This window comes from Zootoca vivipara, chromosome 7 (genome assembly GCF_963506605.1).
Source record: "Zootoca vivipara chromosome 7, rZooViv1.1, whole genome shotgun sequence".
Lineage (NCBI taxonomy): Eukaryota > Metazoa > Chordata > Lepidosauria > Squamata > Lacertidae > Zootoca > Zootoca vivipara.
The window spans coordinates 53,922,366-53,942,161 of NC_083282.1; the positions used below are offsets into that span (position 1 = coordinate 53,922,366).

General features: G+C 44.4%; 1 protein-coding gene across 1 annotated transcript in view; it reads left to right on the forward strand.

Annotated features, from left to right (window-relative positions):
* The first annotated feature begins 463 nt into the window (after positions 1–463).
* PRELP (proline and arginine rich end leucine rich repeat protein) overlaps positions 464–19,796 on the forward strand; it is a 36,323-nt gene continuing 16,990 nt past the window's right edge. The window contains exon 1 of the mRNA XM_035123464.2: positions 464–730. The gene's annotated coding sequence lies outside the window, so the exon portion shown is untranslated. The remainder of the gene's footprint in view (positions 731–19,796) is intronic.

Below are 19,796 nucleotides of genomic sequence, written 5' to 3' on the forward strand. Positions count from 1 at the left end.
ATCCTGGTCTTCTAGGAGCATTAAATTGCCACACTACAGACCTCCCAGGGCAGCCTTTGACCCTTACCCTAAGGCAGCTTTAACAGCCCAGCCAGCAATAACCTGACATAGTCAACTTTAACAATGGTAGCAACAAAGGAAGATTAGCATAGAAAAACAATTGCATTTAGAAAGGATGGGGGAATATGCACAGGACTGCCACTGCTTTAAAACACAGGAATGCCATTTACTGCCCATTGAGCCTGGCTGTCATCCGAGTCCTGCTGCTTTGAAACGCAAACCTAGACACACAGATTTACTATAAAGTTAGGCGAGGACAACATGCTTATAGAGAGTGAAAGCTCCAAGTTTCTTTTCTTTTCTTTTCTTTTCTTTAATGTGATTTGTTGAACAACACTCGCGGGGAGTTTTCTTGCCCCAGCAGAAGGAAATGTTATTACACATGAACCTTTCAGCAAGCCAGGCAGAAGGACATGCGTGTGGATTAGATGCCAGGAGTTTGGCTGCCAGAGAAAGACGTTATTGTTGTGACTTTCTCCTCCGCCCCTCGCTCCCACCCACCCCTCTCCGAGAGAATCTCTGAGGAACGGAACCGGAGAAAACACACACGGCTTGGAGGAGGGTCATTTGCATCCGAACCGGGCTGCAGTGAGGAGGGAGAGGAAGAGGGGGAGGAAGAGTCCTGGAAGTTAAAACACACACAGGCAGGAGGAAGGTCAGGTGGAAACAGGTAAGCCCTGGGCTGGTGTCCTCTATCTGGGGATGGCCTACCCTAAACAAGAGAAAGGAGGGGCTTCTTTCTTAACCAGTAGTCAGGTGGGACTTTCCCTTGTTTTATGGATCAACAGGTATTTTCTGTCTGGGTCTTCAAAGGCTGCTTTTTGTTTCGGTTGGTCACGAAAAAGTTCTGTCAAACAAACAAAGGAAAAGAAAAGTAAAGAGGTGGTTAAAAATGCTGAGACTGTTTCCATGGCAGCAAAACTTGGGGAACCCCCCTTTTTTCTCATATGCTGCACTCATCCACATACATCCTGTATGTTTATAGCCTTTGCCAAAGCAAGTTGAGTGTTTCAGAAGTCTCACTATCTGTAAGCTTGAAGGGACACAATCAGAATTTTGCAAGGTATGGGGAGATAGCTTTGAAGGAGGTGAGTTTTATTTTCAGAGAGGAATATTAGGTTGTGGTTTTGTTTTTCCTTCTAAGTGGCTTCCGTTAATTCTGCTTGCACTGCATGTGCAATTTGTAAACGGTTTTGGATAGAAAGGAGTTAAGAGCCTCTAATTAGTTTAATAAAGCAGATTCAATTCCTCTTCGCACTCTGATAGCTGAGAAAGTCGCATGATGTTTATTTTTTCCTTGAGGGAAGGAATACAAATTCTTTGCATTTCTGAGAATTTAGGGCTCTAGTTCAGGGCTGCTTCCTGTTTTGTCACAAAGAGGTGAATTTCAGAAGACAGAATCATTCTCCCACACTCAGAGACTCCTGACCCAGATGCATAATGGGTCAGTGCATCTGGCTGTTAAGCAGAAGGTTGGTGGTTTGAGCCCACTCAGGAACAACTGTGGGCAGAATTCCTGCATTGCAGGGGGTTGGACTAGATGACCCTCAGGGTCCCTTCCAACTCTAGAATTCTTTGATTCAATTCCCCAAAAGTTTCTATACCTAAAGAGGAGAACACTTTAAAGTGACTGATGTGATTTAAAAGACACTAACTGCAATCCCATAGACACTGATTTAGGAGCAAGTCCCATTGAACTCAATGGGATTTATGCTGAGTAGGCATATACTGTATAGGATTGTGCCATAAGGCTTTAGTCCTAGATATACACTTGTGAGAGAGTAAGCCCCTTTGGCAGAGTGGGTCTTCTTCTGAGCAAGCATCGATAGGTTTGCTCTGGTACACACTAGTATTTACATACCTCATTTACTTAGATTTCAATAGGTTTTTCTTCCAAGTAGTTGTATGTAATCTCTAATAAGGTTACTTGCAGCACCATCCTCTATTTGTCTACTCACAAGTAAGTCCCACTAAGTTAAACGGAACTTTCTCCCAGGTATAGGATTGCAGCATGAGTGTAAGATTATTCAGTTTTATATATATATTTATATACTGCATTAATGTTTTCCTAGGAAGCAACACACACCCCTGGTTCCCAAACACAGATACATTTTTTAAAAAGATGGTTAGTTCTTGTCTTTCAGTCAAATAAATCTATCTGGAAGCCCATTTCAGTTGCTTATGCTTCCATAGATTTTGAGACAGATTCATAACTATCTCTTCTCATGGGGATGTGGCAGCCAGGAGAGAGAATAGCTACTCCTGGCTTATTGAATATATAAGTTAGAACCATTCTTTGAATAAATAGGTTTGCAGGTAACTGGGACATGGGCTGCATACATCCCACACATTTAAAACACATAGCTCCTACCTGTAAAGAATATTCAGAACTGTAGTTTACCCTTCAGAGTGCTGCAATTCCCAACACCCTCAACAAACTACAGTTTCCAGGATGTGTGTATGAGGCAGGGGTGCTTTAAATGTGTTGTGTGTATGCAATCCAACTTGCTGAGCCTCAGAGATCTGCTTAGGAACTTCAGCAGCCAGTCCACATTTATCCAGCATTTACCCACAGAAGAAAAGCCCACTAAGGCAGGCTTGGAGGGTACTCTTTGCAGTGCCCCTTTCTTAGCCAGTAGCACCTCCATTCCTGGTGGGTTTAGGAAGTCATGTGCCTGCTGGGGGAAGGGCTATTTTCATGCACACACACACACACACACACACACACACACACACACACAGTCTTTCCCTCTTGGAACAGAATCCAACTCATGTGATTTTTTGTTAGATGTTCAGAAGAAAGGGGGGTGGGAATAGAAGAGGCTGATACAGGAGCAGAACTTAAGCAATCAGGAAGGGGGCTTGGAATTGAACAGGCACTTCGCCTTTGGGGGAGAAGGGAGCTTTCAAACAGCTGGGCTGAATTACCATCAGTGCAAGCAAATCAGAAGTGCAGGATTTGGACTGCACTTTTGTTAGTGCTTTGGAAAGTCTTCCCTGTTCCTTGTGACTGGCAAAGAGCAACTGGCAAGAACTGGAGGTTCCAAGGAGATCTGAGGTTGCAAACATCAACGGCAAGCACAAGGCACAATACAGGGATGGCAAAAGTATCGCCAGTAGCTGGTGTTACCAACAATAATGGTTAAGGGTGTGAACTGTGGTCTGGGATGCCCATGTTTCAGATCATCTCAGCTACGTCAGGCAGCTTTTATTTAGGGGGCTGGGCAACAAGTTCCAGCACTACCAGTGCCTGAAATGAATAAATAGAGGATCATTATAGAGTTGGAAGGGACCCTGAGGATCATCTAGTCCAACCCCCTGGAATGCAGGCGCATGTTAAGAGGATCTGCTTTGTATGCAGGCGGTTCAGTTCCCAGCATCCCAGTAGGGCTGGGAGAGATCCCTGGAGAACCACTGCCAGTCAGTGTGAATCAGGTCAACATAATGCCCTCTGGATGTTGTTGAACTCCAACTCCCATCAGCCCCAGCCAGCATGGTCAGTGGTTAGGAATGGTGGGAGCTGTAGTCCAATAATGACTACCCTTGGTGTAGATCAGGGGTCCCCAGACTTACCGCGCAGTGGGCCGGTGCCCGCCGCACCGACCGCGCGGCGGGCCGGAGGGCAGGGGAGTGCGCGCGCAGCGGGCCGGAGGGTGGGGGAGTGCGCGCCTGTGCGCATGCGCACACGCACACGGGCGGGGAAAAATCACCGAAAATCGCTTGTGCGCATGCGTATGGGCCTCCCCCGACCCGGAAGTGCATCGGAAATGACCTCTTCCGGGTCGGGAGAGGCCCATACGCATGTGCACAAAGGATTTTCGGCGATTTTTTGCTGATTTTTAAGATCGTCGCCGCGCCGCGCGCCATAAGAGCGGGCGGCGGCAGCGGGCGGCGGGGGTCGTCGCGGGCCGGATTGGGAGGCCGATTGGGTGTATGAGGATGTGTGTATGAGGCAGGGGTGCACTCCCAAATTGTGTGTGCTGCAGTGGCCAGCCCACATGAGCAGGAAATTCCCATCCTAAGACATGTCCTCTGGGCAGGCCTATTGCAAAGACTGGGAGGCACAGCCTGTGCTGTTCGCTTGAATTTTTTCTCATTTTATGCTGTGCAGTTGAATGGGGGAAAAGACAAAGGAGAGGCATTTCACCGTATTTTTGCACTCCGGCTGGGAATTGTATATATACCAAATAAATGCATGATGTTTGCATTTTATTGTGCTGCTTTTGAAATGTGGACTCGGGCAGATGGAAACATAAAATGAGCCCTAAGGGATGTAAAAGAGTGCAGGCATTTAGCAATGGGTTTTTTTCTTTTTCTGTGTTGCAATATCACAGGAATTATCCAGCCAGTTGATTCCAGATGCTTTCTGTATGAGGCACACCCCATCTGCATGCAGGCGCAGAAAGCCTTCCCTGCAGACAAAAGGCTGGGGTGGTCGAGGCTCCCTCCTTTAACCAGCCCACAAATAATTTGGAATGGTTAATGGTATGATGGCTCCAGCCCAATGCAAACACTCTCTTGCCTGGCTTTTCAGTCGTTCCAGAGTCTGTGGAGAGAGATGGTCTGCAGCATCACCTCTCTGGTCTTCAATGTCTTTTGGAGACAGCAGAAGAAAAGACTATTTTACCGAGGGTAAAGTTTCCTGCTTCTGTTTTAAGTTCATGTACACCCAGCTTGGACTTCATTGCAGCTTCCAAGAGGCAGAGAGAACCAACATCTCATTCTGATAGGCAGAGGGGTAGGAAAGCCACCCAAAATATCCACAGTTGTCTCAATGGAATGGAAATTGATTATACACATTTGACAAGCATATGTGAATCTTCATGCTTTACTTAGGTTTTGCAGCATGCTTGGTTTGTGCTTGGGTTTATTTTTTTCATACAGTTTGAATGTTTTTGTCACGGACTGGAAAAGAAGGATAATGACTCATATAAACACTGGAAAGAGAAAGAGGTATGAACAGAGAGTCAAGGCCTGAATGTTATGGCAAGAGTTCAGAATCCATGCTGTCTGAGTGAAGAGCTCCAGTTCCTGACCACTGGAAATCCTAGCCAGACTGCACTCTGACTTCTAAGGACCAAAGTACACGTGAAAGCAACAGATCCATGTGCTTCTATTTGTATCTTTTCCAGTTACAGTGGTACCTCAGAAGTTGAATGGAATCCATTCCAGAAGTCTGTTCAACTTGCAAAACATTCAGAAACCAAGGTGTGGCTTCCAATTGGCTGCAGGAAGCTTCTGCAGCCAATCAGAAGCTCCAGAAGCTGCAACGGACGTCTGGGTTGAATGTTCGCAAACCGACTGTATATATAAAGTGGGGTTTAGGCTAGCAATATAGGGAGTGGGTAGATGCTGAGGCTCAGAGGGCCAGTAGCTCAGTGGTGCACCCCCATACTGTGTATTCACAAAGTCTCATGTTCAATCCCTGCTTTCTTCAGATAGGACTAGGAAGGACTGAGTGTGAAACTCTCAGAGTAGACAGTACTGAGGAATAATGGCCTGACTCGCTAGTCCATTCTGCATTATACATTTAAAGCAGTATCATGCCACTTTAAACAGTCACGGCTTTCTCCAAAGAATTCTGGGAAGTGTAGCTTGTTATGGCTCCTGAGAGGTGTTAGGAAATCCCTATTCCCCTCACAGAGCTACAATTCCCAGAGTCCTCTGGGAAAATGGATTGACTGATAATCCACTCAAAAAATGTAGCCATGCATGTGTGGTGGTGGGGAATAGGGGGCTCCTAATGACTCTTAGCATCATTAACAAACTGCAATCCCCAGTTACAGGTAGGTAGCCGTGTTGGTCTGAGTCGAAGCAAAATAAAAAAATTCCTTCAGTAGCACCTTAAAGACCAACTGAGTTTATATTTTAGTATGAGCTTTCGTGTGCATGCACACTTCTTCAGATACACTAGAAACAGAAGTGTCAGACCCTATATATATATGCAGAGGGTGGTGGGGGTGGGTGGGAATGGGTGGTGGGCTGATGGGAGTGGTAAACCTGGAGATGGCTGTTAATGGCTGCTGATGGCTGCAATTAGTCTTGATAAATGGACATAAATCTGACATCAGGAACCATAAGACTGAAAAACCAGTAGGAGAACACTTCAATCTCCCAAGACATTCTATACAAGATCTCAAAGCAGCTGTTTTATTACAGAGAAATTTCAGGAACAGACTGGAAAGAGAAGTTGCTGAATTGGAAATCATTACCAAGCTTAAAACCATGGAAGCACCTGGGATGAATAGAGACATCGGATTCTTATCTCATTATGCATGATCAAGCTCTCTTTAGCACATCAGCCCAAGACTAATTGCAGCCATCAGCAGCCATTAACAGCCATCTCCAGGTTTACCACTCCCATCAGCCCACCACCCATTCCCACCCACCCCCACCACCCTCTGCATATATATATAGGGTCTGACACTTCTGTTTCTAGTGTATCTGAAGAAGTGTGCATGCACACGAAAGCTCATACCAAAATATAAACTTAGTTGGTCTTTAAGGTGCTACTGAAGGAATTTTTTTATTTTGCAATCCCCAGGATTCTTTGGGGGAAGCCATGACTGTTTAAAGCGTCCCGTTCAAGGGAAGTCATAGTACTGCTCTATTCTCCCTTGGTCAGACCACACCTGGAGTACTGTGTCCAGTTCTGGGTGCCACAGTTTAAAAAGTATATGGACAAGTTGGAACATTTGCAGAGGAGGATGACCAAGATGATCAAGGGTCTGGAAACCAAACCTTATGAGGAATGGTTGAGGGAGTTGGGTATGCTTAGTCTGGAAAAGAAGAGAGTTATAGGAGGTATGATAGCCAACTTCAAATATCTAAAGGGCTATCACATGGAAGATGGAGCAAGCTTGTTTTCTCCTGCTCTGGAGGGCAGGACGCAAACCAATGGCTTCAAGTTACAAGAGAGGAGATTCCGACTAAACATCAGGAAGAACTTTCTGTCAGTAAGAGCTGTTTGACAGTGGAATGTATTCCTTTGGGAGGTTATGGACCCTCCTTCCTTGGAGGTTTTTAAGCAGCGGTGGGTTGGCCATCTGCCACGGATGCTTCAGTTGAGCTTCCTGCAGGGGGTTGGTCGAGATGACCCTTCCAACTCTACAGTTCGAACTGGTGGCTCTTACCTGTGGCAAGTAATTACTTAGAGCTGATGCTCTGGCACCAAAATATTCCGGTTTTTGGATAAGGAGAAGTGAAGCAGTTTTATGTGTTTGTGTTGACCTGCCCCATGTCTTTTACCATGAAGCCTGTTCCACAGCCACTTTTCTGCCAGCTAGGCTCATTTACATTATTGGATGCTGGCTTTGGCTGTCTCTTCCCTTCTTCCGATGTAGCACAGACACAACTGGGAAAGGCCCTTGACTGAGTCAGTGTGTGCAGCCCATATTCTAGCAGCTATTGTGTGTGCAGATGCATAGCTCTGTTCAGGTGACACATGCTGGCCCACCACTGCTGCTTCACGGCAGTGTATATCTGAGTGGGCAGGAAGTGGCAACACAGTGTTGGAAGACAGAAGAGTGTGTGTCACACGGCTCGCTGCCCTCAGGTGTGGCGGAGGACGCTGTCCTGCCGCCAGTGCTGAAGTTAAGATTCAGCTGCCAGTCTGGTTGGCTTCTTTAGGTGGGGTGCATGTGTGCCATCCTACCCTTTGCCTCAGACAGCAAAATGCCTTTGGAGTAGGTAGGCCTCAGGCTGTGTAAGCACTATACATTTAAAGGACATCCTAAGCACATTTTCCCTCTCAGGAAAATGGGCACTGTATTTTGTTAAGCGTTGCTGGTATTTGTAACTCTGTGAGGGGTAAACTATGCAGAATTCTTTAAGAGGGGAATGTGCTTTAAGGATTTAGGTCCACACTTCTGCTTGCCCTGTGCCTAGAAAGCATGGGTTCAAGCAGTTTTCCAGTCCGAGTGGTTTGGCTTTTGGCCTGTGGCTTCTCTGGGAAAACCCACTCTTCAGGGCTAAATCAGAACAAAGCAAAGCAAAGTACTGTATGGATGAGCCTTTTATGTATACACAACCTCCATTAAATTGAAGAAAATGCAGCAGGAGGCTTTTGCTCACTCCTCACAGGCAAAGGTGTGCACATATTAGAATAAAGGGCCATCATAGTCTATTATGACACAAGAATGCCCCCTGGAAAGTCAAGAGCAGCAACCATACTTGAATTATAAGGAAGGCAGGGGAGAGCCTGGTAGACAACAACAGCCTCCTTGTCTTTTGTGACAGCCCTGTGAAGGAAAGCCCTTGTTTTTAAATATTGATCGCTCCATATTGAATTGTTTTTGGAGTAATCAAACGACAGCTTCTCTGGCACGTTGCAAGTGTCCTAAATTCACTTGCCTCAGCAAATCTGCTTGAGTGTCTTGTCTGGCAAGAAAGAAAGGAGTTTCTGCCAATTCACCTTCTCACTATCTGTTCTTTTGATGTTTGAGAATCTGTCAGTTGCTCAAACCACAGTGCTAAAAGTTGACATGCAAAACATGTTAGTGTTCTTCATCCTACACTACACGTATGAGACAGTTTCTATAGGCCAAACCTTGGGAAATAGCTACACCCATTGGCTGGAGGGGAAAGCCCAGTCTCTGCCTCCTCAATTGTGGTAAATTCACTCATCTCTCTTAGCCCTTCTCTGCCTACAAACTGTCAATCTTGGACTTCCAAGGAGCTTTTCCTCACACTAGGCTTGCCATGCATCAGGAAAATTTCTGGCATGTCCTGGTTTTTGGGTGTAAAAATGGTGTCAGGAGGGAATTTTGCCGAAATGGCAAAATGTCAGGAAAAACTGGGTGCATGGCAACGCGATGGAAAAAGCAGCGAAAACAGCTCCGAAAGCTTGAAATGGCAGGTTTCAGGATTTTTACTTTTTGAAATATGGCAACCCTACCTCAAATCTAACATTGTGAGTTCATCTGCCAGATTGCTATATGTATGGCAAGAGAAATTACTATTTTCCTTTCTCTTGTGTTGTGCACTTTTGCCTCAATCAGTGTTGCTCACTTCAATTCACATCTGGTATCTTATCTAAAATAAAACATTTTTCAATCAGATATTCTGGAGTCTGCTGAATGAATCAGCTCTGGAGATTTGCCCCTTGCATGTCTTACCTGCTTGGTTCAAGAGAAAAAGTATTTGAACAACTGCCTCTTGCAAGCCCTGTCTTTCTAGCTGTTACTCATTAGCCAGCATGGTTCCCTCAACCCTGACCATAGGCCATGCTGCCTTAGGTTGGTGGGAGTTGGCAACATGTTGGCGGCCCCTGCATTGCCCTATAGCACACCTATGTCCACTCAACCATTGAAAAATATATTCCAGTTAATTGGAGAGAAAAGTCCTGTTGGGATCAGGACTTGGGTCAAAGGTCAAAGGCAGGGCAGATTTTCTACAGCCTCCTAAGCTATTGCTTTTAGAAATCTATGTGGAAGCCAATAATTAATTAAATTTTTGGAAGCCAGGGAGGGAGTCTTGTGGATTTCATTAAGTGCCTCACTACATATTCCCCCCTATGATCTAAGAACTTGTCGAAAACTGCCACAAGAAGAAGATAGCTTGTATCTTTGATTTTCACAGTGACCCATGTACATTGGTTGGAAGACACGCTGGGGTCACGTCCTGACTCACTCAAGAAACACACAAAATAGGTCAAAGGGTTGTTCACATTTTTCCTACACAGCTGGCTTCTTCTTGCATGTTTTTTAAAAATGGGGACTTAGGGTGATGCTGAGTGCAGAATCTAACTAAAATGATTTAAGAACCTATTTCAATATTTAGGCTACTTTCAGAATTTGAACAAATCAGACATGTCCAGGTCATACACAACAGCAACTTCTGAGAATCTTTAGAAGTTAGCTACTTTTCATAACAGACAAATCCATCAAGCTAGCTATATAATTTTCAATTGAAATTATATCCCGCAGAATTAGGCCAAAAAGTGCCCCCTTCTATGTGTACTGAAGGGTCACTGTTTTCCCGACAGGGGGCTGGAAAAGTATGTTGCTGCACAAACAGACCTCAGGTTCAACCACATACATGTTACATACAACCCCCTCCCCCCAAAAAAAGCATATTAAAGGTAGATTATCTGTTTCTTACAGCATTCTTTTATTAAAAGATTTTCTTGGGTAACAAAAGTACATACAACATCTCTGTTTTCAAATCATAGAGTCCTTCCTACAGGTCAGTTACATTCAGTGTGAGACATTCTCTCTTTTTAGGCTCAAAGCTGTGGCCAGAGTTCTTGTTACACCTCCATTGCACAGTACAATCAACAAGGCCAAATAAAGTTGCCTTGGGGGATGGATTACGATTTAAACAGTGGGATTTAAGTATGATTTTTGCTGGATTTTGCTTAAAATTTGGTTTGTAGTGTACATAGTTTGTTTATTTGCTGCCAGCTCATTCTTAATCTTGCCATCCGTCCTTTATAATTTGTGAGCTCAGCTCACAAATGTTATTTCAGGGTTGAGCTAGTAAATAAATGTGTATTGTATTGTTGAAAGCCCAGCTACATAAATATAGAAATAAATGACACACTTACAGATTGCATCAGCAGAAACTAAAAAGTTCTATGCTAATTCAAAGCAGATTGGCACTTCTTTTACGACTTCATAGGAAGCTCCTGAAATGCAGCGTTTGCATTTTGCATGCATGGAGGTTTGTTCGTCTCCAGTGCCTCCAGATCGGAATTCATTTTTAGTTCTCCTTACAAGAACCTCACATTAGTTCTTGTATCACATAAAAAAGAAACTTTTGGGATAAAATCCAGAGGAGCAAAGGGGGGGCATTAGAGTGAAAAGGCTGTGTTCTTACTAGAGGGAACTAGACTTCTAGAAAATATCATTTTGCTGAAATAGTTTTCTGAGACATTCACTTTCTTCCTCCTCCCCATAATTCACATGCTATGTCCCTGCTGAGTCCACTGTTTTGTGTTGAAGCTAATGACTCCAAGCCCCAGCCCCATTATGATGATGGGAAAAAGCAGGAACCAAAGAATTCTAGGGTTAAGATGAGACAGATGGCAGCAAACACAGGGGGAGGCACAGAATCTCTTTATGGAAAGAGCCTGTAACTTAGATGCCCAGGAATGTTTTGAGACAGCTCAGCCAAAATATGTCAAAGGCGGCCAAGCTTTCCACTAACCCGGTATGCCAACAGCCCTGTGGTGCATGTTCCTTCCCTTTGCCCAAGTATCTTCCTCAGCCTCAGACAGATCTTGCGGTGTTGTGTGGATTTGGGGAGGGGGTGTCAGGTGGCAGTATATTATTTGAGGATGCAACTAGGGTGGCCACTTATGTGCCACCAAAAAGGAAGAAATGCATCTCTGAGAAAGAAGGCAAAAGAGGACACAGATTTGCACAAACTTTCAATTTGCTGATTTATATTTTGTAGATGCAAATTTAGAAATAGACGTCTTTGCTCTCCCTTCCTACATCTGTTTATCATTGAACTGGACAGCAAAGAGAAGATCCTTCCAAACAGAGGATTGACAGACCTTCAAATAGAGGACATTTGTAAAGTAGGAGACATGTCCACTCTCCAAATGAAGACACTGCCAGGCCATCATATGTATGTAAGAGAGGTTTCTAGGAAAGCATCTGCAATCGCTGGGGAAAGCGTATGCCGGCCTGCTTACCGGCAGATCTCGCCATTTCCCCAAATATTTTCAGACCGATCTTTTTGACTTCTGACTCTGTCTACTGTTGGTCCTCAGTGTTTTCTTGTTAGCGTAATGCTGTTGACATTTCCTCAACGCAGACCAATTGGGAACTTGACAGTCATACAGCGCTGTTTGTTAATGGGGCAAGAGCTGTCTGATGGAGCCTGGCTGGTTGGCTGGCTGCATACATGATGTCAGTGGCAGCTGGACTCCTAGCTGTATGCTGGACAGTTGATGAAATGAAACATGCTGAGGTTAGTAGACTGTAGAGAATCACGGCACTGGTGCAAAATATTCCATTTTTTTAAAACCGCAAGCCATATTTGAACGTGGAAAGTCTAATTTTTAGAAGCTTCCAAATGCTTTTAACAATCTAAAACTATTGTCCACCAATTGTTAATGATGCTAACACTAAGTTGGTAAAGCACCTTAAATAGGGTGGAGATTAGGATAACCTGCTGCATAAGAGGATGGGGGCTCCTGAACCTCTGATTGTTATGTTAGAATGGCCATTCCTGCAGGGACAGTTTTTCTCACCCTTTTTGCTGTTCTGTGCAACCTTCAAAGCAGGGATGGGAAGCCTGTGCAGTGCACACACACCCAATGTTGCTGGACTATAACTCACATCATGTCTGACCATTGGGCCATCCTGGCGGGGGCTGATGGGAGTTGGAGTCTATGCTAAAGACGTCATCTGGGACTCAGATTTTGAAGGCATCTCACTTGAAGAGGCTTAAATTCCCCCCCTCTAGAAATGGAGGCCTTTTGAGATGAATAAAACTCCCAGGTGTAGGAGCTTACAAGAAGCTACAATGCAGGTTCAAAAAGTCACTTTCATAATGAAAAGAACCTCGGGCTTCCGGTTCAGCGCCAGTGCCGTCCGGCGGGGTTCGTCTCGAGCTGCGAGGCGACCCGACTCTGCAAGGGGGGGGGAAGCAGCGGGAGCGCCGCTGCACCCCATAGAACCCCAAATCGAGCGTTTTGGGGGCGGATTTAGCCCAGCAGCGCCCCAATCCCGACTCCCCAACTCTCCGGTAGACTCTAATAAGAGCTCCGGAGCGAGAAGGGTCGAAGTCGCGGGGGCCATTTTGGAGCGCCATCGCTACCCTTGCAGGGAGAAGCTCCGTGCCAGAGGCGGAGAGCGCTGGATTTTTCCGAAGAAGGATTTGGCAAATTGAGAGACTGTGAATAAAGATTTAAAAGATTTAAAAATTTAGCATTCGGAATGGGGGTGAGATTTAAAAAACGGAAGCCGATCTCCCCCCTACTGATTTAAGAGGAAGCAGCTTAAAGAAGATTCCCGGTGCCGGGGCATAGAATTTCATTGCTTGAAGATACCCAAAAAGCGGATTTAAGATTCTCCCCCGGAGGCAGGGTAAAGGGGGAGAAAGGTCGTTGACTGTAAGAACCCTGCACGTATAGGTAATTGAAGAATAGACCCCTCCTTACCCTGGAAATCGGCACCCCGAACAGAACAGCGAGTGGAAAATAATGGGGTGAGTGAAAGGAAGAAATTATTTTTTTAAAGATTTTGTTTGGACATTTGAGGGCTGAACGCAGCCTTTTGGAAATTTCTAAAAAGTTGAAGAAATATACGGGATATAATGCATCCAGTTTGGACTATATGGAATAACTATAACTTGTAACCACCTCCTGTTCCCCAAGCTTTGCTCTGACCTTGAAAGCTAGAAAAATGTCAACAAGAGATTATACATCCGGCTTCCAGGAGAAAGTCCTCACTCTTGTGGGAAATAAAAATTAGCATGCATAAGACTCTACAACAATCTGAAGGAATAAATCAAGATGTACAGAAAGGCGAGATTTCTCAAGAAATGGTCCAAGAGGATAAAAAGACTGATGACTCGAACTACAACAGAACCGAAGAAAATGGGGATGGGACACAGGATCCGCCAAAGAGCAAAGAAATAGCTGAGAGTTGGAAAACCCCTCCTTTTGAGGGGGAGAAGCAAGAATTTTTGATGAGACAGAAAATCCACAAGAAAAGCACTCTGCAAAGAACAAGGGCCTTCTGGGGGGAAGAGATCAGACAAGCCTGGACTGAAAAATTTGACAGGAAGGGGGTGGGATGAAGTAGGAAAGTATTTTGTTTAATAGGTTAGATAAAATAAGGACTGAAAACTGGATTACGGACTTTGGTACTTGCTGGACTGAAAGGGGAAGGCCGAGACCAGGGGAGGGGGGGGAGAATTGGGGATAAGGAGAAAATTTAGAATTGGAAATGTAAAAAGGTGTTAAGAATTTAGAAGTTTTTTGGGGGGAAATTGGGGCATGGGAAGAAAAAATATGATGATGAGACAGAAACATGATTTAAGAGTTATTTAGAAGTTTTATATAAGAGATTGAGGAATAATCCAGGGGACGATTGGGGGTTCCACTCCTCCTGTCGGCCCTCTGCGCGCGGGGAGCTCTTGGTGGCAGGGGGGGCTCTTGGGGCGGGAAGGGCGGGGGGGGAGAGAAGACTCAATTGGAAAAAGAACCATTGTCTCCCCCCCTTCTTCCCCCTAGGAACTCTCTGTGGCAGGGGGAGTGCTGGGGGGATGGGGGGGGAGAGAATGAGAAATGATGATAGAAGAAAACTTAACAGAAAATAAGGATGGTATTGATATAAGATTGGAGAATTTTGAAAATAGATTGGGGAATATGACAAGAAAACTGCTCAAATGGTGTTGAAAATGAAAATCAGTAAGGGGGGAGGTAGGGGAAGCCCATAATACAAGGTTTTGGAAAAAAGATTTATTCTATTATTATTATTTTTGTTTTTTCTTAATTTTTTCTTTCTTCCTTTTTTCTTTTTTCTTTTTCTTTTTGAGGATTTTTGGTAAAGTCTAAACGGTTGGGTGGACACTCACCTATTCTCTTCTCACCACTCTGGGACCCCTCGGTGGCAGGGAGGGTTCCCGGGGGGAGGAGGGAGGGGTGGAGATAAGCCCAATTATAAATTGCACCATCTTCGACTGCGCACTGTTCATGGGAACACCTTGTGGCAGGAGGTGCCTCGTGGAGGGTGGGTTAGAAGAAGATGGAAATTATGTACTTAATTGTGTATGTGTTTTTGTCTGGTTAATATGCAAAAATTAATAAAAATTAATTTAAAACATAATGAAAAGAACCTCCATGCTCTGCAATATTAAGTAGCCTACGAGAGGCTTTTAGGGGAATTGGAGTCCAACACCATATGGAGGGCCACAGTTTTCCCGTAAATATATATAGTAGCTCTATCTTACTTTGCATGGGCAGTCAAAGCATTTATAAAGCTGCACACATGGGAAGGGGAGAATTGTACCAATTGCCCAATGTCCTTGTTGTATCTGACCGTCACGTGTTGGAACTCACATCTGCACAGCGGCCTTACACAGACAGTCCAATAAACCATGACTATGTTTGCGTGATTTTTACCCTTGACAAATAAAGGGTAGGAATCCTGTGTTCAGAGCCTATGTTCACTGGATATAGGCAGAAGTCCTTATGTGGACCAAATCTCTATGTGGAAGCTCAGCATGGTTAGGAAATGAGTTTAGAAGACATTTCTTGACCACCCACATTAGAGTTCTATCAGTCCTGTTGACAATATGGGGATATGCTTGCAGAGATTTTTGAATTTGAAGTATCTTTTAAAAATACCCAGGAAGATCCCATTATTAAAGCATATTCAAGAGAAACTCATTCCATGGTGGGGCAGCAGTATTGGACATGCCAAATCTGCCCAGCCTCCATGCATTTGAGGCAACATCTAACTAGTTTATGATGGAATATAAACTATTTTAGCCATTTGCCAGGGCTTGGTGGCAGCTGATTCAGAATATACACAGATCTCAGATGCCCTGTAAGCTAATTATTTTTAATGTGGAACCACAGAGGGAATTTGACTTGATACACTATTGTTATTATTATGTCTACCAATTAATCATAGGTACAGTATTGTTTTCTTACTATGTCAGCATTGACTACCAGATTTGTCCGTATATGGCCTCTGAATGACGGCATGTGGTTTAATGTCACCTCCTTTGCTTTAATTTAAGACCTGAAAACTTTGCTAACATCAGTGAAGTTTTGAACATTATAGTGCTGGTATGGTATTAGTAGAGCATACCGGAAAAATATATAAAAATATATTTTATGTATTTTAAGATTACCCCACTTTCCCAATTCTTCAGGCAGCTTACAAATCAGTAAAAGGCAAGTGGGAAAAACCCAATTAAAACTTAACATACTATTAACCACACTAAAGTGACAATAAATACTAATTCAGCTGCAGCAAAGCCATAAGCAGCCCCAAAAGGAAAGCAGTTTGGCTGTTTGGACAGTACATTTCAAGACTGGGACATGGGGGTCAGAAGAAGAGTTTGGATTTGATATCCTGCTTTATCACTACCCAAAGGAGTCTCAAAGCGGCTAACATTCTCCTTTCCCTTCCTCCTCCACGACAAACACTCTGTGAGGTGAGTGGGGCTGAGAGACTTCAAAGAAGTGTGACTAGCCCAAGGTCACCCAGCAGCTGCATGTGGAGGAGCGAGGAGAGGCAATCCGTTTCTTTGATGAACATGCTGCAAAAAACAAAACAAAAAAACAACTGTTGTGGGAATGGACCACTAATGGACTCCATGTTTTATTGTTTCATTTATTAATTGAACTATTTATATCCTGACTTTCCAACTCACAAAGAAAGCAGCGCCATAATTGAAGAACAATCACACTGTGACCTTAAAAAGCAACAAAAACAGTACAGCAGCTGGTAACCAGCAGTATACTTTTCAGCAGTGAAATTTAGGAATGAGCCAAACTATAAGCATGCCAGAATAAAAAATGTGTTGGCCTGAAGCCCACAAAGAAAGGGAACAATGTGATCTTGTAGACTAGGGAGTTGTACAGCCTGGCTTTCATAATTCTCCTGTGTCTTCACCAAGATTTTTATCTATTTATTTATTTATTTTTGCTGGGTATGTTGTTTCCAAAGACAATTCAAGCCATTGGTATTAAGCTATGAGTCTATCATGGCTTTGGAACCAGGTACCTTAAGGACTGCTTTATGAGTACCAAGCTATATGGAAGTTAAGATCCTCCACCAAGTCCCTTCTCAGAGTGCCACCGCTATTGGCAACAAAGGGGGTGAGTGCCCAGAGTGTATAATTCCCTCACGGAGGAGTCCACCTGGCTGTCTTTAAGACACTGGCAGATGAAAGTGGGGGCAGGGGAGCGGTCCACCCTGGGTGTCATCGGGGGGGGGGTTCCCCCGCCCCCACCCCCTGGGACGCTCAGCACTTTCCGTGCACTACTGGGATGCTCACCACTTGCCATGCACGCCCTGGAACGGGTGCCGTTTGCCATGCACCCCCCCCGTTTGCCATGCCTCCAGATGTACGCTACTCCCAGTGCCAGAGCAGGTAGCTCCACCACTGCTTTAAGATGCCAGGTTAAAACATTTTTTAGTCCCTCGGGCGTTTAAAATGAGATGAATTTATCAGCACTGAAGGGAAATGAAGCTATATTTTAGACTCTGTAACTATGTTATGTGTCTTATTTCACTTGGTTCTGGCATTGTGGTGATTTTAAAATGTGTTTTTGTTTTAATGGTGTGTGTGTGTGTGTGTGTGTGTGTGTATGAATGAATGAATGAATATGTATATTTGAATGTATAGGAGCAGCCCATGAGACAAGGTGTCATGACCGCCTCAGACAGCAGGATCCACAGGGGCAGCTGATATGGCCTCCAAGGAATGTATCGCTTGCTGCTACTGTGGTGGCGACAACAGCAGCTGCTGCAGCATGGTCCTTGGAGGTTGAATCGGCCACCTCCTCACCTTCCTAATACCATGCCTCCTCTTAATGTCGCATCTACAGCAGCCACATGGTGGATAGGAGACACTGCTAGTCTCCTTCTCCCACACCTGTTCAAGATGTAAATCTTTATTCCCCCTGATGTAGATCTTCACTCACTCCTTCTTCCCTGGCATGGAGGCTGGACATTTTGTGGTCTGCCTCGGGTGCCAAAATGTCTCGAGCCAGTCCTGTATATGACTGTAAAATGAGCAATTAAGGTGCACAACAACTGGCCCTTGTACATACTTCCCAAGGTTTCATGGAGAGTGTGCACATAATCTGTCCATGAAGAAGGAAGTGTGCACATGTCGCCAACTCGCTTTAGAAAATGTGCATATATTGATTTAATTATGTACATTTTCTGGTCATTATGCATAATCCCCAATTAGCTATTATCTGGGCTGTTTCTGCCCCTCAGACTAATCTTATATGGTCCTCAACATAGCCTCAGTCCAGTCTACTTTTCACCATTCTCAGCAGTTCTCCAGTCAGTTGAGCAGCGAAACAGGGATGGAATTGCTGGGAGAGGAAAGCTTAATATCTTCCCTGCCCCTTCCACCATATTGATAGAAATTGCTCCCCTATGCTGCTATTAAGCTTAGGGAAAAGTTGAATAGCAGCATAGGGTCAGTAATCATTGGAATCACAAGGGAGGGAAAAGTTGACTACAGTGGTACCTCTACTTACGAATAACTCTACTTACGAATGTTTGTACTTACGAATGGAGCTCCGTCCGCCATCTTGGATGCAGTTTAGATAGGATTTTTTCTACTTACGGATTTTTAGATAGGGTTGCTTTGACTTACAATTTTTTTCTCCCAATGCATTCCTATGGGATTCGACTTACAAATGTGCGTTCAGAACGCATTAAATTCGTAAGTAGAGGTACCACTGTAGTTGAGAAAGGCAAAGAAAAAAGATCTGGGAGAGAAAGAATGTGAAGTACCAGAATTCTCATGGGAAGGGAAGTGGAGGCAACACTGAATTCTCTGAGGAATCAACAGAAGCTGCTGCCATGTAATAGAAATTGTTAATATTGATTCTGCTAAGCAGGGATTCTTTCACAAGTGCACTTGAAAAAATAATCTTGCACTATGTGTGATTGCCCCCTGAAAGAGAAAGCAGCACATTGTTATGAACTCTTCTGTGGCATCAGCCTGTGACCTTTGTCGTGTAATAGTTTCTCTACACTAGGTATGGGGAAGCTGTGGCCCTCCTGATGCTGCTGGCCACCAATTCCCATCATCCCCAGCCATACATGGCCAATAGTCAGAAATGATGGCAGTAGAAGTTCAACCATAGCTGGAGGACCACCGTTTCCCCACCCCTGATGCAGGAGGAGATGGTCCTTCTAGCTACCTAATCCCAGGCTATTTGGTTTATTGATTTAAAGTTACTAACAAGCACTTTGAATTGGGCTCAGAAATGAACTGGTAGCCGGTGCAGATGGAACAGCAATGGAGTCAAATGGAGGCTGTGACTGTGTTCTGCACTGATTGCTTGTTTGCAACCCACTGCAGGGACCTATAACAAAGCTCCAGTGGCCTCATTTGTCTTGCAAAAATGCCATAAAAAGGTGGTGATGGCTAACACACCACCAGGTGTGTAAATCCAGCTGTCTGAGATGAACTTCTTTTTTTGGGGGGGGGGGAGAGAAGCAACTGTCAAGCGAATATTTCTAACCTCTCCCTTCCCTTTTATTCCTTATCCTATTCTTTGAAAAGGAGAAAGCATTGTCCAGGCATGGCTATTCGTAGCTTTATCTGTAAATTTGTCCCACAGTATGTTAAGCACATGATTCATACACACACAAACTCCGGGCCCCCTTTGTGTATTGCACTGAATATTTCCAGCGCTATCCCCAACTTCCGATGTATTGCATGGAACATTTCTGCACCATCGCATTACATTTGCAACAACAGCTGTGGGAAATTAACTAACACGCTTGGAACAGTGGTATGTGAGAGGCTTCCAGGGCTACAGTTCCAGGTTGCTCTGTAAATCATTTTGACCCATGTCACTCGAGCAAGTAAGAAAACACAGGGCGAGGCTGTGTACTACTACTTTTTTTTAAGCCAATGTAATCAAGACTACAAGTTCTGTGTCAGTCTAATGACTTGTCTAAGAGAGTAGCAAGATGCTTTGTACACATTTTCACACACCATCCTGTAATCTTATGGAAGTGTCTCTCCGCTGAATTGACTTTAGATTAGCTTTGACTGCTAATCTTCCT